The sequence below is a fragment of the Bombus huntii genome, chromosome 1 (genome assembly GCF_024542735.1).
Source record: "Bombus huntii isolate Logan2020A chromosome 1, iyBomHunt1.1, whole genome shotgun sequence".
Classification (NCBI taxonomy): domain Eukaryota; kingdom Metazoa; phylum Arthropoda; class Insecta; order Hymenoptera; family Apidae; genus Bombus; species Bombus huntii.
Genome location: NC_066238.1, coordinates 1,188,223 through 1,214,272, shown reverse-complemented (window position 1 = coordinate 1,214,272; position 26,050 = coordinate 1,188,223). Strand labels below are relative to the sequence as shown.

Here is a 26,050-nt window from a genome sequence, read left to right as displayed (position 1 = left end):
AGTCAGGAAATTCAATTTTAAAAATTGTTCCCTTCGGGTTGCTCTTTTGACAAGATTTTTCGGATTTATTCGTGAGAAGCTTGCAAAGTAAATAAAGTCTTACGTTATGTTCTTTCCAGTTTCAAATATTTCTCGGATTTTCCTCGAACGATAGGTTAGGCGTCGAACGAGCATGATATTTTTTCTGAATATTTGAAATACAAAATTTGCCGGACTTCGCGTTACATCTTCATATCGAAATTAAACTTTGCGCGAGAATTTATGAAATATTCACTACAACGTAAAATTTACAGCGAAGTTCGTTCCGTTCTAAAAAATGGAGAACTTTTTTTAAATATAGTACTCGGGGTTAACGAGTTTGATTGGTTTGTAGGATATTCGCAAAGAGGAGAAGCCGGGCTTTAATTAGAGATTAAATAACTTTGAGGTCATTCTCGTTTCCCTATAATGATTGACGTATCGTTAAACAGGTGACGTATCGTGACGTGTCAAATAGGATCCGTGAAAGAGTTAATCGATTTTCCAAATGGAGGACGTGCACGTGTGTCGAACATGTGCGTAACAGAACCAAGATTCAAGAAATCATCCGCAGATTTAGAAATCTTTTTGAGTGTCAGATGCGAGTGATAAATGCTTGGAGCAGTAAGATTCCGTTGAGATATTTGCCTGACTGATGGTCGAGGGTGCGGTATTTTTATACTGGGAAATCACGTGTAGTATGATTTCAAGGCATCAAATTTCCTCGACGAAGGACGACGATTTATTACGATCGTACATTCGACGCGAAAATAACGTAATTTCCTACAATTAGTATTTAATCAGTAAAACTTAGTAAGAACACTAATACCAATATTAAGACTAGTACTAAGGCTAGTACTAAGGAAAAATACAAAAATATTTCATGATTTTATTATACAATTATTCGATTATTTTAAGATTTCATTTTACTGCGAATTTTCCTATGTATTTTTTAATCACAAATTTCACCTAAATATCAAATTATTAATAAATTAATCGAGATACCTACCTCGATATACTAGGAGTTTACGATTACAGTTAAAAATGAATATAACGAGTAATACATCGATATACACGTTATAACGATAAATTACACCGTAAGAAATAGCATAACTATAATATAATGGCTCAACTAACGCATAACAAGAATCTACTGGCAACTGTAGTTGGTAGGTAACCAGTGGAACAACCAGGGATTAGTCCGACTTAAGCGTTTCGTGACAAATAACAGGGTGGCTGCAAGAGTTGGGGAGATTCCGCGTAATCTCGTTTTCACTTGGTTAATTATGCCAGAGGCAACGCGAAACGGCCGTGATCCAATGATACTTACATAGAAAATCGATTTCGCAACATTTGTAATCCACGATGTGCTGCGGATTTTCCAGCTTAGTTCGAACGAGATACACGAAACTGGCCGACAAACCTATTGAACTTCGATTTCTAGCGAAGGTGGCGAAAATCACGAGAGATATTTCCCGTCGTTGCGTTACTCACGGCGAATAAACGAAAGAAATTTTCTCAGATAATCAGAAATCGAAACGATTTATTTGAAAGTAAATATTTCCTTAACAGTTACAGAGGTTAGCGATATCAAGGTGTAACATTTTAAGGAAAATTTTCCTCTTGAAGAAATCACGAAAATAAGATGCGACTGTAAATTTGCGTGATCCATAGAATGTATGAAACTCATTTATAATACATTTATTACGCGTTTAACAATGTTACGTTATGTATAAATTCGACTACAGTCGATTACAAAAATGATCCGGTTTGTTTCAACGATCGAGTTTCGAGCGGATCGACGGCTACAACTTGCTTCGAATAAATTTTACCGAGTATTGTGCAACGGAGATTTTAAACGAACACTTTCCAAACGATCCCTGATTGCTTTTCGTGGTAGTGGAAACCGATGAACTGTGAACGCTTTGAAACTACGAAGAGTATAACGTGTCGATAATTTTCGACCACGTTTCCAATCGTTTTCAATAATTAATTTTGCGATTTAAGCAACATGTAAAAGATTCCGTGGAATAAAAGATCAAACGCTTTTCATGGGAAATACGAAGTTTAACGTTTCGCAGGATCATAACGCTAAATGATGAAAATTATTCTATGAAAGGAATTCCAAGTTCCAAGCTTGCCAAAATACCTTCCTATTTTAACAACGTAGATCCTTTTTCTTATTTTTTAACAAAATTATCCGTTGCCATAGGGAAACAGTTAAAAAAAGTATAAAAATTAAATATACAGTTATAACCAATAGTTATATAGAAATGAAACCAATTTTCATCCTAATCAACTTCGATACACAAGTTTCACTTTATGAAATTCAATTACCATTCATAAGGGATGATATTTCATTTTCTGTTTTCACAAAGTACTAAAATTATACCAGCTGGTTTCGAAAGCAAAAGTTTGCGCAGTTTGTAAAAGCAATTACTCGGAAAAAGTAGAATCGTAAAACAGGACGCGGATGTCATATACAACATATTCTGTGAATTCATTTACGAACTTCCAATTAAAGTATTCCAATTAAAAAAAGATTCGAATCCACTTAAATGTACTGTATCTTATCTTATATTTTTCTCGAGGTACTCACCACGCGTCCAAAATTTTCCAATTGAATTCCAACGTATTTGCGATATATTCGAGTTCACCTGTATCGACAGCAATCGCGATATCGCTTTCGTTCCGAGAGAAAAAAGAAAAGGAATCGCGTATAAATTACAACCACTGACAACGGTATCAAGGCGTTCGCAATCAGCCAACGATTCTGCTCTCGGAACGTGTCTAGAGAAGAAATTGCACTGTATAGCGGATGATTGGCAAACGATTAGAAAACGACGAGAGAAAAAACGTATCGCCATTGATCTCGCGAAAATGCTTTTCTTCTTCGTTCGAAATTATAGACCCTAGGGAGTCATGGACCGAGAAAACTTCGGATCTCTCCGCAAGTCGAAAAATCATCGGTTAATTAAATTTGAATAATATCGAACAAACGTCACAAACAAGCCGGCCCACCTTTTTGTTTCGCACGGCGACGGCGTAATTAGATTTCGGCGTGGAAACACCGCGTCGCGCATTCCGCTCGTGTTTCTCCATTTTATGATACGATGTGGGAACGAATCGATCGGCGAAAGTCAGCGTAGCGTCGAGGGCTCCATATCGCGTCGAAAAAACAGAACGTTCGTTAACGGCCCCTCCGATTCTCGATGTCGTCGATCGGGTTAATTAACGGGAACGATTAGCGGGAGACGCCGATTAAAGTGGCACCAGACGCGGTGTGATCGTTTGCATTGGAAATTTTCAACGGGGCTCGCGGTGAAAATTTATGGCGGGGAAATCTCGCGCGGATCGATTCACCGGAAATTCCAGACGCAAACGTTCACCGCTTTTCCAAACTTTTAAAAGAAACGATCGTTTAATTTTTGTTCAATTCTCCTGTTTTCACTAATTCTATTGTTTATGACAGCATTTAGTAAAATTAGTTATTAACAGCGCAAGTAAAAAAGAAAGAGGTACGTAGTTTTAAACGTCTCAAATTGTGCAGGCAAAGGTTTGTTGATGTCTCGAAGAAAAACATCGCTGATCTTGGCTTTTAATTATATTTTCAATTTCTCTTTTCTTTAACTCTGCTGTTTACTGCTGCGGCGATTGCTCGTTTTAACGACCTACTCGAATTAATTATCATCATTTGTTGGAAAAGTTATTTTGCAACTGTAGTTTTAACGTTGTATGGAGATATTTTCCCGAAAATGAGTCTAAAAAGTTTGAAATAAAAATTATTTACCAATAATTGAATTTAAGAGCACGTGTTGCGAACGGAGAATGACAAAGTGGAGACAAATCAAACGCGGATTATCCTAAGCCTATTCTCAACAGAATTTCAGACAATGCTTTTTCAAAACCTAAGTTATCCCCGTTGAAAAATGTCGCGATCTTTATCGAGTGAGCTACGAGTGTATATATTTGTTATCTACATAAAACTCTTACAAAACTCTTACAAAACAGTATTTTTGCGTAACACGAAAATTCACCGCGTCAGCGTATTAAAGAAGATAGAGGAAATGCAAAAAAATTCAGACTGAAAACTATATTCAGACGTAGTATCGCGAGATTAGCATTTAAATTACATTTCCCATCTATTTTTCCAAGCAGCATCGAATAAACTTTTTAAAAAATATAGCAAAGGTTGCTTAATAATCACGAGAGGAATTACAATAAATAATATAATTAACAATTATGAAAGTCACACTATTCGCGTTTATCCAAACTTACGATTGTATGCCTAACGATATCTAACGACTATTGTACGAATAATATAAAATTGTAACAAAAACGCGTAGAATATATTGTGTTCGTGTTCTCGGTTATAGTATTATTCTCATTAACGAGAGAAATGTTAATTAGATTCCAACGGACTGTGTCGGAATCTGTTCGAACAAACAAAGCTCTGTAACTCTAACAATCAGTTACGTTCGTAGCATTGACTCAAATATCTCGATTCGCCTTTAATCTCGACGTGTTTCGCGATATTTCACCAGATATTCAAGCTAAATACTATTAATATTGTCCTCCTTTTACGTTAGTAGATATTATTGATTGTTAGTCGGTTTGCCTGGCGAATGCGTTAAAGTACCCAAGGGCTTAAAGTGGTTACGATATCGGTGAGCAAGCATCAAATAGGTAGCCGATTAAATCGGGTTCTCTGGGGAGGAAACCGTACACGAGTAAACAGAATATTCAGGCTAGATCCTGAAGCGAGGTTTTCACGTTTCTAGTAAAAAACAAAATGGCAAAATTCTCGATTTTTACGCTTGCTGCTATTTTTTTATGCGACACAATGTTCTACTACTTAAGCTTTTTTATAATAAATTCTTGCCGCAACTTATTTTTTACCTTTTCTTTTACTTCAACATTTTTTCATTTAAGCGTTCACAATTTTTTCCTTCTACTTTCCTAGCTTTTTTACTTCGACTCTTTCAAATGTAATTTTTGCCTTTTTTGCGTCTTTTATTGCTGTTCTCCTGTAAAATTTATTACCTGCAAATTTTCTTAACACAATTTTTTTCAAATCTTCTCGCTGTTTTTAATAGGAAGGTTTTGAGGTCGCGATGTCGAAAGTACCTTACACGTAAATATTACTGCGGATTGAAATTTACTTGCACGAGCGAAACAAGTTCTTCGAATTTCTATTTCGTAAACCATCGATGAAAAATAATTTTCCATAGATAAATCGTATCGCGGTTATTTTAACTTTCCGTCTACTACGAGCCGTTAAAGTGTCAATAGTGATTCATCTCTAACTAGTTGGGTGTACTATCTGCAGTTATTTATTGTCGTCTAGTTGCGCCGAGACCACGTATTTTAACCGTTTCAAGTCCTCCAGGGCATAAATGCAATCTGCACGAAGATAAAATTTTAATGGAACGCCAATACCGTCGATGATTCGACAAATTTCACCCTCTTTGAATGATGCCGCGTGGAACGAGCTATTTCGAATTGAGCTTATTTCAAGTATTTGCCACATGATGCATGTAGCTTATACGAACACTCATGTTCAGACATACATACATTGCCCTGCTTCTGATAAGATTTTTCACTAGAGATTTTATTACTAGAATTTATTCATTTGCACGCATCCATGGAAATAACGAATGGACACTTGTACATTTTTCTTTTGAAATAATTCAAAGCAACAAAAGCACATAAATCTTAAACATTTTCAAACGAAACTCTTGTCACGCAAAAATTGATTAACACACCACGATAACGAAAACGATCGTTTAAATAGATCAGATAAAACCTGTTTGTAAAACCGTCGGAGTAACCAAATAGACTCAATTGTTTAAAAAATTTTTATAGAAAGGTGGTCGAACAATTTGCTTCTGGAACAATTCCAAATTCGCGTTAAATTTAAATTGCATTTACAATTAGCTAAATTCAAGTTATTATATTTAACTATTAAAATTTAATGATTTAAATTTTGATTAAATTCAATAATACAATATTCGAGAATGTGGATTACTTCGGATTAGTTCGTATTATAAATGTCGAAAGCACGAAGACGCTTTCTGCAAAATTAACGTTGTTTCTTGTTTTGAAACAGCGAGCCTATCGCACAGATATTGATTAACATTTCACTTTTCGATTAATATTTCATCAATTGACTGATACCGCGTAACGAAACCGATAAATTCCAACGTTAAACGAAATATTTTTTGCAATATAATTGAAATTATGAAATAAATTAAAATCACTTAAAAAGGAAATGTAATATATAAATGTTCGCATGAAAATAGAAAAAACTCAATTACAATCTTACAGGTGCGGTGCAAAAATCAAATTGCCCTCGTACGTGTGTATATGTATGTATAACGATATCACGTTATGTCACGATTTAATCAAGCCCGTATAGAACGTTTTCGTTTAGAAAGGAGCCACGATGCGGTATTGTCGGAAAAAAGCTAGCAGATAACGAAGCGTTTGCATAGGGTTTTCGGATAATGGGAATTCGGATAACAGAAGTTGTTCCCAACTGTGACTCGCACAGATTGTTCGCTATGATTCTGAACAGAGCAAGCCTGTTACAACGAAGAAATTTCTGTTTCGCAATGCAGATTTTTCGTTCGGGAAAAGTGGAATCGCAAGAAGCTAAGTCGAAACTAACAACGCGCTCACGACGATGCGACACGACGCAAAGACGCTAGTAAATCCTTCGAGGAAGATGGGCAAATGTTACTGACTGCTTCGGAGATTTTCATTGCGTAACAACATATTCTGCGGTATCAAGGAGATCGGTATATATAACAGGTGAATGAACGTACAACATTTTCCTTTGTACTGCGACAGATTTTTTTTTTTTTTTATAAAGAACTCACGGTATTCAATTACTTTTAACTCAAATTTTTATAACGATCGAAATTTTATCGCTTCACAGTGTGTATAGTAAAATAGTTGAATTTCATATTTAGAAAGGAAATCGTCGAATGTCGTATAGTTTCTCATACGAATTCAGCAATTCGGAGGCACACAGATTTTTAGCAATTTTGTTATAGAAAATGAACATTCTCCTTGAAGTAACTCCGATGGACATCCTTGACATTCTCGGAAAGGTCATTATCTTACATGATGTTACATTCGCTTTAACTTGAATTTAAAAATAAAGAAATAAAATAAAAAATTCAACATAATTTATATCTCCGTGTTAATTCATTCCTTCTAAATTACCGTGAATCTTCCGAACAATGACACCCCCTGCAATGTTAACTCCATGTACATTTCAAAATATTTTGTTATTCGCGTTGGTTGAACTTTCGGCTGCGTGAAATATCGGCAGGCATTTATGAACTATCCCGTGTAGCAGACGCGAGAACACCGTGGAAATAATACAATGAAATTGATTCAGACTTCATGCACGGAATACATTATCGAAATTTCCGTGGGAAACCGCGGCAGCGGGGCTAGCGTCAAACTATCGACGAATTTTTTCCTTCAGTCAAAAAAAAAAAACCGTGCTTATCGGCGCAGGAAGCTTTAATGAAAAATACCAGCTGGATTGATTTCCACCCCTATTGAATTCTTCTCGACGTGAATATCGATACGCGTTACTCGCGTATCTATTTCGGGTACAAAACTTTGTAATGGAGCCGTTGAAGTGCAATTCCACAGCAACGTTGGATCATGGGTTTCGAAATACTCTGGATCGCTACTATTATGGTATTTAATTCCGCTGCGGTCTTCAAATTTTTACGTGCTAATTTCGTTCTACTTTTGAGGATTAAGAAAACTTTTAGTATTTGAAACAAAAAAACCGTCGCGTAGAATTGAAACGACGATTCCTTCGCACTAGATTGAAAATATCTTTTAACGACAGTAGAAAAAATTCACAAACAACACAAGAAACAAACACAAAATTAATTATGTTAATTATTGAAATAAAAATCTTTCGAAACGTCCGTAGTCGAAAATACAAATTATGTGGGTAATTCTAGCGGAGAAGCTTATCAACAGAAAAATAGAGAAAATTAATTGATGCAGCTGTATCTGAACAATTTGCGTGCGTGGAAAGTATAATTAAATCCTAGCGCATCTACTGTTCTACCGAAATAGAGCTGCATGAAAATTTCATTAGAAGATAAATGTGCACCGCAAAAGTTTATGGCGGTAAAACAACGTATCCTGCATCAAACGTCAGAGTCTCTATTAAAATACGTTTGAAAAGAGTATCTCCAACAAGTGTCTCCATAACAAGTTTAACGAGGTTTTTACTTTTACGAATCTATTCATAAAGAGTAGCCATGGAGGGTACTCTTAAATCTTATGTTACAAATAGTAAAACTGTTCGTTGTTATTTATTCGAAACATTTGCTCCTATTGTTCCAATCAACTTAATAGAGAATTTTACATTCCACTTCGCATATTTAATTGATATATATATCTTTTTTATTGAAGATTAAATCGTCAGGATATTTGAAGCTACTTGGGGAAAGGCAGATAAGACGGTATCTGCAGAGGGAGAGAGCGAGGGCAGATAACCAGGATACTGTCGCAAAAAACGAACTACGAAGGGGAGAGGAAAGAAATTTTTTCTTTTTTGTCGGAGCTAATACCAAGGGTCAGTATATATAATCGCGGCAGGAGTGACCAAGGGATGATTCGAAGCCAAGGGTTGCGTCCCTCTGGGAGACGCCGAAACATTTTCGAGAAAACCGTCGACTGAAATTTTCATAAAGAAAACAAACCACCCTTCGTTGGTGAAAGAAATTTCTTATCTTAAGATTCGATGATAACTCATTTCGTGAGTAATTTATTTTTATTCGAACGTTTTATAGAAACTTTCGCCCGAATGAAACGAAGAATACGAGACAAAAGCCGAGGAATTATTTTTTTAAACATTTTGATAGATATTAAAACAGTTGAGATATTCGTTTAATTTCGTTTCACTGTACGGAGAATTTTTTATAAGAATTTAATATTTTTTATACGCGTAAATAAATAAAGTATGCGAAAAACAAGCTGCAGGATTAAACACGGCTTTTCAAATATTTTTCGAGCGCACTGATTTTCCAGAAGTTCTCGTCGTGCCTGAGGATAGTGGTTGAAAAGTTTGCTGTACTATTTACGTTTCCACCGTACAACGCTCAAAAACAAAGGAGGAGATAATTAGAATTTAAATCCGAGCAAACTGTATAATTCATCCCTCGGCAGTAATAATTGCCTTAAAAATAATATTAAAATTTTCTAATAATTTGTTTTTCAATATAAAATAAAACTACTTTTGAACAATTTCTCCTTCAAGAATATATATCTATGGTCTGAGTCTAGTAATGAAAACCTTTCGCAGCTTCCGTCAAAAGCCACCAGAAGCCACCAGGGTTTCCACCGTTTTATTTCCATTATTTTCTTTTTTCTTTCCTTCCATCTGTTTCTGATATTTTCCGCAAAAATGACCCGACAAGACCTTGTTAGCCGATATCGAGTCATGGAATGAATTCTCGGTTCGTTCTATCAGAGTTATTTTTATACAGCATCGAATCGAACTTACGATCGTTTTACTGCACTTTTACAGCTCACGTTCGAAATCTTGCCAATACAAATTGATATTGATACTACTGAATCCGAGCGTGATAAACGTCCTACTTTGACTACTCGACTGCTGCAAAAATATGTGATCGAGTTTGTGTAATCTTAGTAGAAATGGAATTTAATAATTCATTACTGTTCTGATAATCGAGAGGCCACAGGAAAGCAAATATATAGCTTCGATCGTTTTTCAGCAGATCGAAGATTCTCAGAGGATTTAGAATTTTCGTAGTAAAGCGGCGACGAAATTGCAATCTCAATATTGTAATTCAACGAGCTGGATAGTATCAATAATGCACTGAAATTAATCGCCGAGAGGATTAATCAAAGCACAGTTACAATGAAAATTTATTATATGGCGTAACGAAACGCAATTAATTTTATAACGTTCTACTATCCTTTATGTCATCGAGTTTTTGTTGAATGTTTGAACAGCAGCGACGATAAACTGATACGTACATACCAAAAAGTAAGCGCGTTGAAAATTTTATGCATACGTACAGCTGGAATTATCAATTTAAATTAACGCAAATCCAGTATACTAAACAATCCAATCATAATTAATTACAATAACAGAAGCTTCGCGCTCCGACTTCGCACGTTACAAATCATTTTTCGACGACCTAACTTTCCAGGCGAAAGTTCTCTCGAAACTTTTCCGTATCTCTTAACCCCATCATCGATCACCAAAGAACATCGAGAGTCATTGCTTCTGAAATTAGCATGCCTTTTCACAAAGGTCACCTCGCTAGCGGAAACTTTCCTCTTTGATGTTTATCATCGAACGATTTTCAAGGCTCGCAAAAACAGAATGGACAGCGGTTCGCGACAATCAAGGGAAAATGAAACGTGTTCTCTATGGATAAAGCGAGATTTCTGTGCAAACGGAAACGTACATCGATTTTTTCGTTTGGAACGACGAAGAGACAGAGACAGAGACAGAGAGAGAGAGAGAGAGAGAGAGAGAAAGAGAGGCTCCCAACGGAGTCTCCACTGTTCTGCTATACGTCATAGTGCGAAAGTAGAACTTTTTTTATCTTTTCCTCTTTTTTCCTTTTTGCCTTTTTAGAACAAAGGCAAGGGGAAAAGAAGAGGAAAGACGTGTTCCGGAGAGAGGGTAATGACGAGACCTCTGGCAACGCGGAATTATCGTGCACGCGTTATCGACGTTAATTGATCGATCCCGCTCGACTCGGGAGATTAATGAAGCAAAAGCTCGCGTTCGATGCGGTTCGGTGAACGGTGTCACGAAAAGGCCTCGACCATGACACCGGAACTCGACGTCGTTGAATGAAAGAACAGCGTAGGATCGTGTTGCCGGTGACCGCTAATGGCTGGCACTCACCGAATGAAGCACACTTGCCTTTCGTTACAACGCAACCCATGACTTTGAAGGAGAGTGACTGGTCGTTGATCGTCTTTATTGGTTTTCACCGAATAATTTCACCTGTGTAATTTGCGACACGGCATAGCGCGGCTCTTGTTAAATTTTTATCGCTAGATTAACAATATCGAGGCAAAAATTGGAAACGGAGAAGTTGCGATGAGCTGGGCGGCTCGTAGACTGTTTTCAAATCTCTGCAGTTTTGCAAATTTTCAGATTTTCGTTTCTCCTTTTCAAAATTTTCTTCTCATATTCGATCATGTATCTCGGTTTTTTAATACTTTCGCTCTTTATTTTCCACATTCGTCGATTAACATTTAGTAGTATTGAGATATGTATAATTTTGTACGTTGGACGGGGTTAAATACGTAGTAGAGATACTTGTATATGCCAACGACGAGAGCGCGCTGAAAATGCTGGTTTTCATTCGATCGCCAGGGTTAAGCAGCGTGCGTCACGGACTGACACTAAGATGGGTGGTCGCCCCTTAGGACTTTCTGTGCGCCGTTGGCGCCACTCTTTTGTCCGGCGCTACCACGCTATTTTTCCCCAGAGCGACCTGGTATCCGTGCGAATTTCCTCCACGTTAATAAAAAACAAAAAAAAAAGAAAAAGAAAAAAAGAGATACTTGTATGTGGGTATCAGTGTGTGAAGATATGTATATGCGTGGCGTCTCGAAAACAGGCGAGTGTAAACTTTTCTTCAGTCGGGTAACAGTCGGGGTAGAGAAGAAAGTGCTGAGACGCGAGCAAGTGTGTATCGATGAATATTTTAGAAATCGTCCATAAAATAAATAAATAACTATTCTAATATTAATTCCAAGTGTAAATTTAGTGTTCCTATAACATTATTTCGGCTACCAAGATACACAATTCTCAACAAGTAGATGTCGTATAATGATATTTTGCTTCAGAGATGGAAGAAGATAGAATCGACGTTACGATCAAACACAAGTAACGTTCGACGCATCACGATTGTAGAAAATACAATAATCCTATACAATTTATTTATTCATGGATATACCGTCGCGAGCAAGAAAGCGCTCTCAAGCCATTTAGTTGCCGCGAGAGCAGTTTAGAAGCACGCGAGATCGTTTTAGCCGAGAGCCCAAGATGCGTGTTGGCAAGTCCAACAAATGGCATTGGTGAATTAATTATTTCTAATTACTTCAAACTCCATATTTTAAAAGAACGTAATTATACCGCTGTGAATAGAATTTAATTTCAATGCAAGAATGAAATATCGAAGTTGCAGATAACAAGGAAAGGAAGTATTTGGATCCCGGAGAATTACAGAGTAACACGCGGACGCGAAAATACGAACGTAATCTATCGAGGGGTCTTGCGTCGGATAAACGACGTCGAATCCGTTCCTGTGAAGTAAAAACGAAATCTTCCGTAATGGTCCACGGAAACTCGAAATGGCTCCCGGTTGGTACGTTTAATTCCAGTTCCGCGCGAAATTAGTATTCACAGGGCGAACTCTAGTTCCCCGAAGTTATTATCATACGATAGGAACATTCGTATCCCGGACATTGATTTATTAAAGCAACCGATAACCATGAATTAGTTACGCGTAACGCATGGCTCTGCCTCAATTGCTCGACTAATGGGGAAAAGCTCGAAGGAATGGCATTTTTCTGCCTTTTTTTTTTCATTTCATCCGTGACGAAAGTAATAAAACTAGTGAAAAGGATCGATAAAATTATTTCGCCGGAGTAAACCGAGAGGAAATTCTATTTTTGCGTGAAACCGCCGACGAAATAGCGAAAAATTGAACAGCTACGTTCGGCTGGAATTCGCACGAGTACCAACGCTGGTAATTTTTTAAATTCCATCGATTGAAGTTGTTTCACGAGTGAGATGATCGCCGATATCCATCGCTAGGACACGAGATATTGTTGTTATTCGTTTTAGCGTGTCCATTAATCCGTAATGTAAAACAGATAGTTTACGCGAACCGATTTCGGCTATTATTTCCGAAAGAATGATATTAATCGCGAAAATCTATTAAACTTTAATATCGCTGCTGTTTTCGACGAGCCTGCGTTACAGTAACGTGAAAAGATTGCTTCGTCGATGTATCGAAATAAAGAGTCGTTATTGACCGTCGTATAAATTCTTAATTATCGTTTTCACGGTGGAAAACCAGATACTTCATGGCTGTTAAACCCTGTAGCAGAAGACAATTGCTTCTATCTTCTTTTCTTTTCTTCTCTTTCTTTTTTTCTAATTCAAACGGCGAAGGATGCCGCGGACATCCACGTATAATATCTTTTTACGAAATACGAGAGAGGCATCTGATTTAAGAGAAAAGTTGAAGATATAAAATAGAAGACGTTGGCGCTTTCGAAGAGTTAGAGAACGAGCGAGATATGAAAGTTGGCTTGTCTTTGGTTCAGCCTTTAAAGTGAAAAAGAACATTCTTTGAAACTACTTCGTTCTCTTAATCTATATAATGAGAATATGTAATTTAAAGGGCCGTATCTTAACTATGGCTAAGGGGCTTACATCTTAATTATTTCTTTCGGACGCTAAGAATCTACCAGTGGAAGAAATTTATTGCGAAATTCTATGCAAACAGTTTCGAAACTTTTTATCGCTTCACTCGATTTCCTATCTTCAGATCTTAAAAGCTTAATTCTATTTCTTCTAAAAATATACACAGATATAAATTGTCGATAAAGAGAGAAAGAAAATAAAAAAGAATTATATTTGAAACGATGTTAAATATTATTGTTGGAATACAACGATATCAATCGCATGCAGATAAGGTAATTGATCGTACGGATTCTTCCGTTCGTTGCCCAGCGCCATCCCCACTAGCGTGCGTTCGTGAGATGCACCACGACAGTTAGCACGTGCATGCTTTTTCAAAAAACGCCGGAAGAAACGTGAGGATATGGATGGAACATTCTAGATGGGCACGTCGAGAAGCTACTAGAAGGTTCTGTGCCACATGTGACGCCACACAGACACCCACACAGGTCACACTCATTACTGCATAGAGAGTGGGGCTCTAAACCTTTTCAAGGGCCATGAGTCACTAAGCCAGTTAGTCTGTGAATAACTAGCCAATTGTCTACATTCCAGAACGCACATTTATAACTCGTGTAACAATTGTTTAATAAATATCACATTATATTATTTCAAATACAAACATTGTGTTTTCCACAGATTATTAATCTTAATCCCAAGATTAAATTCTAACAATTATACTAGCGTAAGAAGAATGTCATCATCGTAAAAATAGAGAAACATAGAAAATAACGTACTGTACTACGTCTTTGAAATTTGTAAGAAAGTACATAGAGTTCGTCCTATATCGTAGACACAGTGTTCAAGTTCATAGGATGTTGTAATCGTCGGATCTGCCAGCCAACTAGAGCAATTTTATATTGCTTCGTCGAGGGAGTACAGACTGCTTCCTTCCTTTGATTCTTTTTATATCTGAAGGAAAAACGAGCCAGTTAGGAGAGAAAGCTCGTATTCTAAGCACGTGTTGACCTATTTCCATCGATTAACAATGAGTTATATAGGTCTATAAACCTTCGTACTTTGACAGCAAAATGGCGCATCGACCACGGAACCTTGTCGCGCTGTCTGACAGTGATCGATTAGTATCGAGTGCTGACAGATGATCGCGATGCGCGCTTTGCTAGACAAATTTTTATGCGTTTGAATTTCTCTTCAAAAGATAGAAACAAAGAAACTTTAACAGAACAATGATTAGACAAATATCAGTTGGTTTTCTGTTTAGAAATTTCGTCTATATTCGTAAGCATGTTTCATCAAGATATTTTATTCATATTTTCTTCGGGATTTTTATAGTTTATCAGATATTTTTAAATACAATTTTAATGCAAATACGGAAGAACACCGATCTTCGCTTAGAAATCCTAAACTCGCAAATAATTATACTCGTTAGTGAAAATAATAGAGTTTGCCAATTTGTTAACGGGTTAAATAATCAACTGAGTTAACAGTGTTAACGACTTCAGACACGATGAGAGGTAACTGAATGTATTTCACTCAGGAATGGAAGAAAAAGTAGGATATTTAAATCCTTCAAAAACGATTATTTATACGATGTATGTAAAAAATAAGTAAATAAGTAATTACGCGTAGAAAAGAATTTCACAGTAAAATGCTACACATCGAAAGAACTCGGATAAAATCTTGAGAAAAAATTCTGAATACAAAAAGACCGAAAGATATTTTAGCAGAAAGATCTGAAGGCTACATACGCTTGCTACACGGTGGAATGTTGAAATTCCAGAGTGTAAAATTTCGTCATTCGGGGAACCTGGATTTTCGTGGCATGTGTTCAGAGAAGCTTCTACATGCGTCTCAAAGGAACTTCGTAGGACCAAACGTCATCTGCATACTCGATGTACAAAGTGTACTACGAACGAGATAAAAAGACCGACGTTCTTTCGGTGAACGTTCACGCTGCAAATAGCGTAACGAGTGCAACTCAACGAAAAATACTGATTCGATACTATACTTGGTTTCTTCCATGTTCGTGCGTCGAGTTTTCCGATCAAAGCGATAAATATATTTCCTATCGATATGAAGTGCGAGATACTATGGTAAACAACGATCGAGTTCGCTTAATTAATCGATTGAAAATTATGCGCGTAAAGCATTTACATTAAAAATAGTAGCCCGTACAATTTCTTTCTTCCAATTGTATCAATGTATTATGTTTCCCACTATAATTAAAGCGCCTAGTCACTATATTCAAGAGAATATACAATTACTTTGTAAATTTATTAAACGCGAAATAGTCTGCGTATTTTCGTAAATAAGTTTAATATATAATAATTTAATAAAATTTGATTGAAATATTTTAATCCCTTTTCAAACATAAAGCAGCATATAGAGTCGCGTAGAAAATAAATATTCCGAACATCTGCTTTAAAGTAAACCGCGAGAGAAAGGGTTAAAATCCTTGTAGCCTGACGTTCTTAAAAATGGTTGAACATTGGAACAAATCCATCCACTAAATTCATTCTTTTCTAAACAACTAAACCAGTAAATAATAATAGACAAAAGACGCACACGTACGTCCGTTCTTCATAGGATAAAATCATTTGCATTGTCATTTACGTCTACCATAAATTAACGAAATAGCACTGTAAAGCACGTAACTACGCGAAAACTCGCAATTGCCTCGTATCAACAACTACGTCCATCTGTACGCCCGAAACATTTGCAAGTATCAACGGTAGCACATACATCGAAAGACCAGGTTCATATCGTAAATTACTCTATAAAATTAATCTGACTTTACCACAAATCAAAACAGCGAACCAGCCAAATTTACCAATCAACCGACGCTCCTTGTCAAGCAAGAAGTTCGCGTAACAGTTCTCTGTTGTTCTCGGTTCAACAGGCCAGCCAGAGCGGTTCGTTGACCCTTCTAATTACGCGCGACCACTTAATCAGCGCCGATAAATCAAGCCCGGAGGAACGAAACACACGCCTCGAGCATCTTGTTGCCACGTGAAAAGCGGTCTGGCAACACGCAGGAAAGGACGTACCACGTTTAAGGCGTCTACGATCGGACAAAAAGGATGACGTAATGGAAATGGATATCGATGAGGTTTAATCGAACCACTGTACAACAAGCGGGATCGGTATGCATGATAGGTGTAAGGGGCTTCGGATATTGGCTGGCGGACGACAGTCGGTTGTCGCATTCAGGAGCGGATTTACGCGGATCATTGTTATGGATTGCTTCGAATTCTCGGCTATACGAGAGTATCCAAAGTTGCATTTGAAGTGAATATGCTTCGTTTCTCTTCTAAAAGTGCGTTTATTTGCTCAAATGCATTACATGTAATATACGGTGAAACTAATTCGCACGATGTTAAACAGTAACGTATCAAGAATTAACGCCTCGAAAATTGTCTCGATCACACGCGTTCGTTTGCCTCCTCTGACCGATTCGACGGACGTCATACGTTCAAATTTATTTGGTATATATTCATGTAGTACGTCGATTATTCGCCAGATAATTGAAATTCATAGGTAAATTTCTATGTTAACGAGTCGTGTTTAACGAAACTTGGTTGGGACTCATTGTCACTACCTATGCGCTTATTTTTGTCGCCGACTGTACTTATTTATCGCGAATTATTTTAGCGACGCGCCTGCCGGAAAAACTTCGCGTAGCCATTTTAACGGTCATAAAAACGACAACTCTCGAGCGAACAGCGTAATTAAGCGCGGTAACGATACCCACAGGCTTATTCGTTTCACCCCTTTGTTCCTGCTCGTGGCCGTCGTGGTTTGGCTCAAGGGGATTTAACTGACAATTTTTACTGTCGCAATGAATGCCTCCACTCGTCGTACACACGCCCCCGGCATGGCCCTCTCGACGACGGGTTGAACGCTCCACTCTCGTTCAACTTGTTCACAGGCAACCGTGAAAACGGCGGGTTAACTTGTTCTTCTCTGTGTGACTTTCGTATTTACCGAGTGTAAGGAAATAGGGGATGAAAGAAGGGATGTTTGATCAAAAGATTATAGTCGTTAGCTGATGATTGGTGGTACGTAAGAGAGGAAGAAGAAAGAGCCAAGAAGGAGAATCGCGATATTTTAGAAAGTTAAGCATTGTTTATGGCGTGTTTTCAGCCATTGGACTAGATAAATCGGTTACCATAATTGTAATGAATCGAAGGGATGTTATAAGTAGGAACGATAGGAACGATGAACGAAAGCATCCAGGCAATTTATTCTTCTTTCACTTGGTGATGCTTCATGGAGGAAACAGAAATGTTAGTAACATTGTGGAATTTGTACCTTCATTTTACAGATACCTAGGTACATCCTTAAATACGTTGAATAGCCATAGCATTTCTGTTTCGTTTGAACGACACAAGTTGCTCTTAAAATTAAATAAAACGCGAAACATACACAGTTAGCTCTGTCGATTGAATTGCTTTTGTAACTTAATTATGAAAATTGTAATATCACAAATGCCAACTCGTAATATCACTGCTTTCGAAACATTCTAACCTAAAAGATAATAATACCGAACTATGTTGCAAAAGCACCAGGAAAATTCTAAAATGGTGCGGAAAAAATTCCAAAAAAATATGCCTATAAGGTACTATACGTCTGCGAGCTTATGAGCTTTCCGTTTCGTTGCAACGCGAGCAAAATCTGAAGTTGGAAACTCTTCGTTGAACACGACCGTTGCCTATCCGCAAGATGATACTCGTACGTGGACAGAGTAATTTATCTCGCGGTAACCAGCCTTATTTAGATGAATAGTTTCTGCTCATCTCGACCAACTCTACTTCTTTATTTAACGACCAATCTCCTGTGTAATGCACACGTAATGGCCACGGTAGAAAAGGTAAAATGTTTTCAAGTGGAAACCGGTCGAGCGAATAACGAGAACGACGTTCGAACGTGCAAATTTCGGAAGACTCGAACGACTGTAAGAATCGTTAATTACTACGAGCACGATCACTCGCGCACAACGAGCAGATGACAAGGTGAGGTTTCGCGTGTTTCCAAAAGGAATACCAAACTCGTTGCAACCCTCTCTGCGATGTTTCGTCACGTCACGACGCCAGACGCGAATAACACACCGTCGTAAATCACCATTAATTTACGCGTGGCGAAAAAACAAGTTGGATCGAGAAATTAAAAAGCGTTTGCCGTTTTGCACGAATAATTATTGCCGGCCTTGTTTCTACCAAACCGTACGCATTAATCTCTCCGCCTCGGTGGGTCATCGTTATCCGAGCAACGTAAAAGATCCGCAGGAACAAGAATTTACCTCGAGGTATAATTTTACAAAGTATCGCGACTTTCAGACTCGTTAAATATAACACGCAGGGTGTGACAGAGATTCTTTGGAATCTCGAAAAACATCGATACCGGTGAAATATCTCGAAGATCAGGATTCCAGGTATTCGAGGAATTCGCTTTATTGCCGCAATAAATTGGAGAGTGACGTTGCATGGAAACAGAGGGAAAAACTGTGTGATCGATCAGAGGTGATGGAAGCGTCCGAGCTTTTTGAAGAATAGCCCTTTGAGGCGAACAAAAGAGATTCGATGGAAACTTGAGGACACTTTGCTGAAATAAAAGCAATTAATCCCTCGGCGATGTTGGAAATGTTAATTCTGAATTCTTTTATGCAGCGTTCAGCAGGGTACGGCGTCGCCTGTAACGCTGCAACGTGGATTAGACGACGATGAGTTTCAGCGCGTGCAAAATGTCGAAAACGCGAACCAGCCGTCGACAAATACTTTCCCTATTGCGTCGGCGCGCACGTTTATCGTAATATGTGATTTTTTGTCTTGTCTTTGCATGTTTTGTCGCTTGCCAAAATTTCATTATTTGCGCTAGAAAGTTTACGTCTAATTAAACCGGAATTGTAATCACACTTTACGTAGTTACTAATTGCAACGTACGTATGCGAGAGAAAGTTCACGTTACACCGAGTAAAACAGGAAATTCCAGCAGAGAATCGAAGTCTGACAACGGTTGATTCGAATGCTCGTTTAACTAAGCGATGCGATGGTACGATTTTCCTTTATAATGTAAAACATTTGGTCGGTTTCCATTTGTTGGCAACTATCGATACAGATGTACGCGTAAAGTGTACCAAAAATTGCAAACTGCTACGTATTTTCCATAAAACGGTGAATAAAATATTTAAAGCTTCGATAATCACCTACGTTCGTCTCTATTTCAATTCCATTGGGAAATAATAATTTATCTGAGCGATTCGGTATTTTAATTATATTCCAGAAATTAAATATTCCTTCGAAATATTACATGTACTCTGAATTACTGCAGAATTAACAATGCAACCGTTGATAAATCAACAAACGAAAGCATATTTTAATTCGCCGCCGGAACGATGTTTCCATTCAAAAAGTTGGAAAATTGATAATCAGATCGAAAAAGCGATAACGGAATATGTCAACGGAGTCTTGGCACGGATCGTTTTTAAGCGTAATTGCCACCTTTTGAACGGTTTCTGGCAAAGATACACGATCGAGTGTCGTGTCACACGCGAAAGGAATCGATACCCGATTGTCTCGGCATCCAACGGTTTTCCGATTATAGAAACTGTTATGATCAATCAGTTTTACGCGTTTCGTGTGACGTTAATCCGTTCGTTTCGAGATTCCGCCGGCTGCTTCAACGATTCCGGTCGACGTTTATTTGTACGCGGTGAATTTCGCAAGAATCGCAAGTTCGCAACGGCAATACGACCGTTTCAAATACTGGACCGCGTTCATTTGTCGCGGAGATTTGCCCGTTAAATCTCACGTAAACCAATTTTGCTTGAACATTTCATTGCGCTGGAAGTTTCGCAACGAACATGCCGTTATGCCCATAATAGGCGAAATTTTTGGCGCAAACTCGCGGCTTAAATCGCATCACCACCGTAAACCCTTCTTTAACGAGGATTTTGCATTTTCCAGATTTTCACGCGCAGATTCATTGTATTATTCTCTTTGAACTATTTGGCTATAGCTTCGCTCCGTATAATTATTCTTTATTTCAAATAAAACAGAACATATAGAGTCTATATATACATACTCACGAAAGTATTAGAACTATTAGAATGCTAGAAGTATTAGGAAAGTTTTACGAATATATATCGCACTTCTTAGACGAAGCTTTTTGAAACTCTATCGGCGTTATAACGGAGAAAGACTGTGCTAATTACATTGGTACGGTTTGAAATAAATCCTGAAAATTGTCGCAGGGATTACAAAACATTTGCTACAAACATATAGTTTGTACAAAATTAGTACACAGCGTGAATAGTACCTTAAACATATAATTAACGCCGAAGTTGGTCTCATTAAATATCGTAATTTATCGCTAGTAGTACAACGACTGTTCAAATATTTTAATTATTTTTGCACTTGTAACAAATATCTCGTAATTTCTGATTCTTTTCGCGTTCGTTCCACATTTTATCGATACAACCACGATGATCGTGTCTCGTTACAACGTTAACGATGTTTGAAAATGTTTTCTATAACACGTATAATATGTGTATGTAATGCGTATACCAAGTAAGACGTTAAATCAAGCGAACGGAAGCTCGATGGGAATATGATCATCGGATATCTTCGGCGCATAATGAATGTCGAAATATGGAAGATCGAGATAATGATGGTTCTTATGGAAAGTAAGAATTAATCTTTTTAACGACGATAGATACGTATGTGGTATATTCGCATCGCTTCGGAAACATAACTAAACGTTTGCATAAATGTACGACTTCGTTACCGCGACGAATGAATTATTCGAAACGAATCTTCGTAGCCGAGTAAAGTATTTACAAGAATACTAAACCCTCTTTCATGCTCGAATTACGTGCATCGGACAAAGTTAAATCCCTTGAAATAACAGCTTCGAAATTTTGTTGCTCCATCCTTTTAGTAAAGAAAAGCAACCTAACCCCTGCCATGTCAAAGTTTCTATAACTGCAGATATTCTCGGAATGTGAGTAAGATCTTCGAAAGTTACATAAAACCGTCGAAAAAGAAAATCTTCTGAAACAGATACCTGAACAATAAAAAAGCGATTCTAGGATCGATTTCTATTTCTATTAATTCTATTAATTAAGGAACATTTCTATTAATTTCGTTTTAATTCTTACCGTTATCTGTTGTTAAAATTAAGACGTTAGGATGTATGGAAAATGAAATATTATTTATAATTATTAAAGTAATAATTGATCTAAGACGTACAAGCGGCTATGTATAAGGAAGGAAAAAGAAAAATAGAACGAATTTCAATTTCATCGTCAACGTTCCGTCTTCCGTGAACCACTAATAATACTTAAACGCATCGACGATAGAACGAAACAAGGTGGAAAACAGGAGCGACGAATGTCGCGATTCCTGTCACGTATCGCGAAGAAAAGATGCCAGGAAGTATGCGGTACTTGAGTCAATCGGTGGAGATATTTTTTCTGCTCGACGAATGATTGTAACGCGACACTGACAGAGTGGCACGATCGTATTTCCCTTTCCACGCAGTATCCGCCCTTTCCTGCTTCTAGGTTTCTCAAAAAAATCAACAGAATCGGCTATGTGCAACATCGCAACATCGAAGTTCGTTCACGTTCCGAGCAGCGTCACTCCCGAAATTCAATTCGTTGTTCGCCCTCGTTTTCGTTTTCGTTTTCGTTTTCGTTTCACGTCTTTGTATCGGGACAAAAGGACACTTCAGTTGTCGAAACTTCTTCTACGAAACTTCGTTTGGAGGCTGAGGCTCGACACGATAGTCTGAATCGTTGTAAAGCAACGAAGCTGTTGACGAAGAATTTAAATTCTGCTGCGGAATTCGTCGAAAGAGGGAAAATTCGTCGTCGTCACGGTCCTTACACGCGTTTATAATGAACTCTCCGGTTAAACTACGCTTGACGCTTCGACGAAGCTTCGGCTTAATCGTCAACCATTCCCCGAGCTTGTACTAGGATTACACGGTCTCTTGCCCGGTATAGATACAGCGACTGTTTCCTCTTGCGTGCAGCGGAAAATAAATTCCAGGCCGAAGCCACGAAATCGCGTGTAAAGGTGAAATTCGAGGGCTTGGTTCTCCGCTTCGATCCGAGGATTGATCGAAAATCGATGGACTTGGTCTTTAAAGTCTCGTTAATAAAGGAGTTACACGCATGTATCACGTTGATGTATCGTTGCTCGACTAATCGTACAGATTTGTTCAAGTTTTTGCGCAGATTCTCGTTGAAAGATTATAGTACTAAAAAGCGTGAATGGACCGAAAATACGCTGATTCTAGGATGACTCGATCCGCGAGATAATTTAATAACGACTAAAATGTAATCAACGATATAGATGCCAAATTGCTTTTAAAGTACAGGTTGCTGATGATTTGAAAAATAAACTAACGTTGCAACTATGTGCTGTTGCAGTAACATTATCTTCCTGCAAAGAATATAATAAAAATGGATACAAGAGTCGATGGAGACGACGAGAAAGACGCGTGTCGACTACGCAAGAGGTAGAAACTTGCGAGAATGAAAAATAAAATACTCTGAAATAATTTGTATGTATGATGGAAACGGAGAAAAATAGAGTGACAATTTTTCTCTAGACTTTTGGATTAACAGGTTTTTGCGTTATGTCTGTTATCTTAAAATCAAAGTCGTCTTGAATCTTATTACAGTTGCCTAACGATCTGTATCTTTGTGTTGTTGTAAGTTGTACTACGAGCTTATCCTTACGTGTAATCGATTACATCAAAGTAATGTGTGGAAATCGAAAACTACGTGGATTGGTCGCGATAGAAGACCGAATTTGCATATATGCGCAAATATGGTACGACACACGAACATCGACCAATAACCAATATCGTGAAATTAATCCACGAATTATCTGATTGGATCACGTTATGCCTCGTTCTACGTCGCTTGGTATAAAACTACATAATAAATTGTTATTGTACTTATTTATATTACATCCATGATTAAATTTAATTGATTAATCTTCTTAATAGAAATTTATATACTACGTCAAACAGTATGATAAATCCATTTATGAACAACAGAGTAATCTGATCGCATCAATTACAGAATTTACCTACGTATTGGATACTGCATTCTCGGACAATGAACCGCAATTCGTGGCTATGAATCAGAAAATATAATCAACGATTTAGCATGTAATCGGTTGTAAACTCTGCGTGTTTGCTATCTAGTAATCTCCTAAAAGCATGTTAGCAGCACTGGCAATATTATTTCTGTCGATTCCGCCGATACGATATTTTATAATTACTTGCTATTAACAAGGAACAATACCATGCTACGAACTTTTGTAATTTCAACTTTTTGTTTCGATCGCGTTTCTTCATAGCTGCTGTCACAAAACCGGATACGTTTTAGTTCGAAAGTAAAGCAGAATAAAAACGCTGTTAATAATAGAATTTTTCCTACAACAAAGAACCAAACTTCCAACTATTTATCTTTCTTCTTCTTCGACGATAAGAAGCGAATAAATTGACTCGCACAGCATCAACTGTGAACGTTTTCTCTTTGAGTCGCAGAGATCTTCGAACTTTGTTCTTCGACGGAATAGCGCCGACTGCAACGTAAAAAGAACGACCGTGCTGAACCGATAAAAAATACGAATTAAAATTAATGAAAGAGGAAAGTCGTGAAACTTGTAGTGTATCGCGAATCGGATATTCAATTAGGATCCGAGTTTCAGCCAACTTGAACACTGGAAAATCGTTCCGCTGCGTTTTTATCGGCAACCTCGTTCGACCCAGCTACTGGCTACTCCTACTTTTTCCACCAACTCGAATCGACCTTCGCCTCTAATACGACCCGATACGCTACGCATTCGCGCGCCATGTAAATGTTTTTACTCGAATGGAATCGCGCAATCCAGACGAGTCTACGTTTCGAGGAGACTGAAAAATCGTGTGAAATCGAATACACAGGTAGTTGCGTTTGTAGCGGTAATTGTGCCGCTCTTCGGCATCCTGTTATAAAAGCTGCTACGCGACACCTTTGCAACGCGATACGTTACGAAGCCGAATTCCGATCCTGCTATCTGGCATCGATCAAAACTTGGCGAAAGGCAAACATCCCGGCGAAATGGTATACACGATCGTAAAAAGACAAACAAACAAGGGTTTCTTGTCGAGTCATGAGAGTGGAACTCATAAATCTGGACGATCAAGAGGAAAACTTTTCGAATAGCCGAGTGCCAAGGACGAACGCGATTGTCGGTCTCTCTCGCGTTCAAGAATTGATGTCCAACGTCGATCAACGTTTTGCATGCTCGAACTTCGTACTCTATCTAAAATACCGTCAGTTAACCCAGATACGTAGCGCTCGACCGTCAAACAGCGTCTCGCGCAAGTTCCTGTAAAAACATCTGTCTTGGCAAACGAGAACATCATCGAGGTGATCTATCACCGAGGAAACGACAACGTTCGAACATCCACGACGAAATCTCCTCTTTTCGTTTTGTACGTTTTACCCTTCGAACATCTTATGACACGCGAAAGCTTGCTTTCTTTTTCGTTCGTTACGATTGCGAAAGCGACAGTGAAGCAACTGCGAACAACTGCAACCCTTTGTCAATCACTGAGACAAAATTTCACTCACGAAATCTCGGACACGTACGTTCCATCCACGACGTCCAATTGGAAATAAACGAAGCGTCGGACCTGTCTGTGGAATTGCACGAACTCGCACTGCAACTTTGAAGATGCACGGGAAAAACGAACGAACGAGCGAAAGTCCCCGAACCACGGAGTCGGGTGTGCGCGGATCAACGGAACGAAAGAGGCACCTCGAGGCGCCAGAGGCCAGTCGCGAAACGCGAACCAAACCCAACTGAAGTGCGACGTTTCTGTACCCGCGACCGCGCCCCCGCCACCACCCCCCTACCCCCATTAAAACCACCCGCGCACGCGTTTCGCTCCGGAAGTCGGATGCGGGGTTGCTCGCGTCTTCTTCTCCGAAGGTTGGCCACGATTAGCGCTCGACATTTCACAATTTTCCAAGGAGAAAGTTTAAGGGATCGCGTTGACTTCGTACGGGATACCGTTCGCATGGTTACAGTGCAGTTTTCGACGATTTAATCGCGCCAATATTGGAAAATTAAATAGTTTAGGTGAATAACTTGAGATTAGACGCTGCGGTATTATAGGATCGAGGTTAGCAAATACGGAGGTAAGAAAATGTGGTGTGAAATAAAGGCAGAAGCAGCGGGTGACGAACAAATTAAATAGGATAGGCTACAGCTATTGTTTGCGAAGATAAAAGTAATATTATATATACGTACATATAAAATAAATGTAAATTTCAACGCACTTGAATAGCTCGTTTCGTATCATATTGCAATATACGTAGAAACCATCATTTTCTAGAAAAAGTTTGTTATTTGTTCGTTCTATTTGTTCGTTCGTAACTGGAGACTTATAAATTTTTGTGAACGTCATGAAGCGGCACTCGTGGAAGGAGTAAAACTTTTACTTGGTGAATAACGTTGTTCTTCGTTACACTAACCAAGCCCGACGCAAATTAATTAC

The 26,050-nt window shown here is 38.2% G+C and overlaps 1 protein-coding gene across 11 annotated transcripts in view; it reads right to left on the bottom strand.

Annotated features, from left to right (window-relative positions):
- Nucleotides 1–25,336, bottom strand: part of LOC126871575 (glutamate receptor ionotropic, NMDA 2B) — a 320,578-nt gene extending 295,242 nt beyond the window's left edge. For 10 of the 11 annotated variants that reach the window (XM_050630543.1, XM_050630554.1, XM_050630606.1 and 7 more), the window contains exon 1: nt 25,140–25,336. The gene's annotated coding sequence lies outside the window, so the exon portion shown is untranslated. Of the gene's footprint in view, nt 1–25,121 lie in introns of all 11 variants that reach the window. The other variant, XM_050630551.1, reaches the window with a different exon arrangement.
- Between the last annotated feature and the right edge of the window lie 714 nt (nt 25,337–26,050).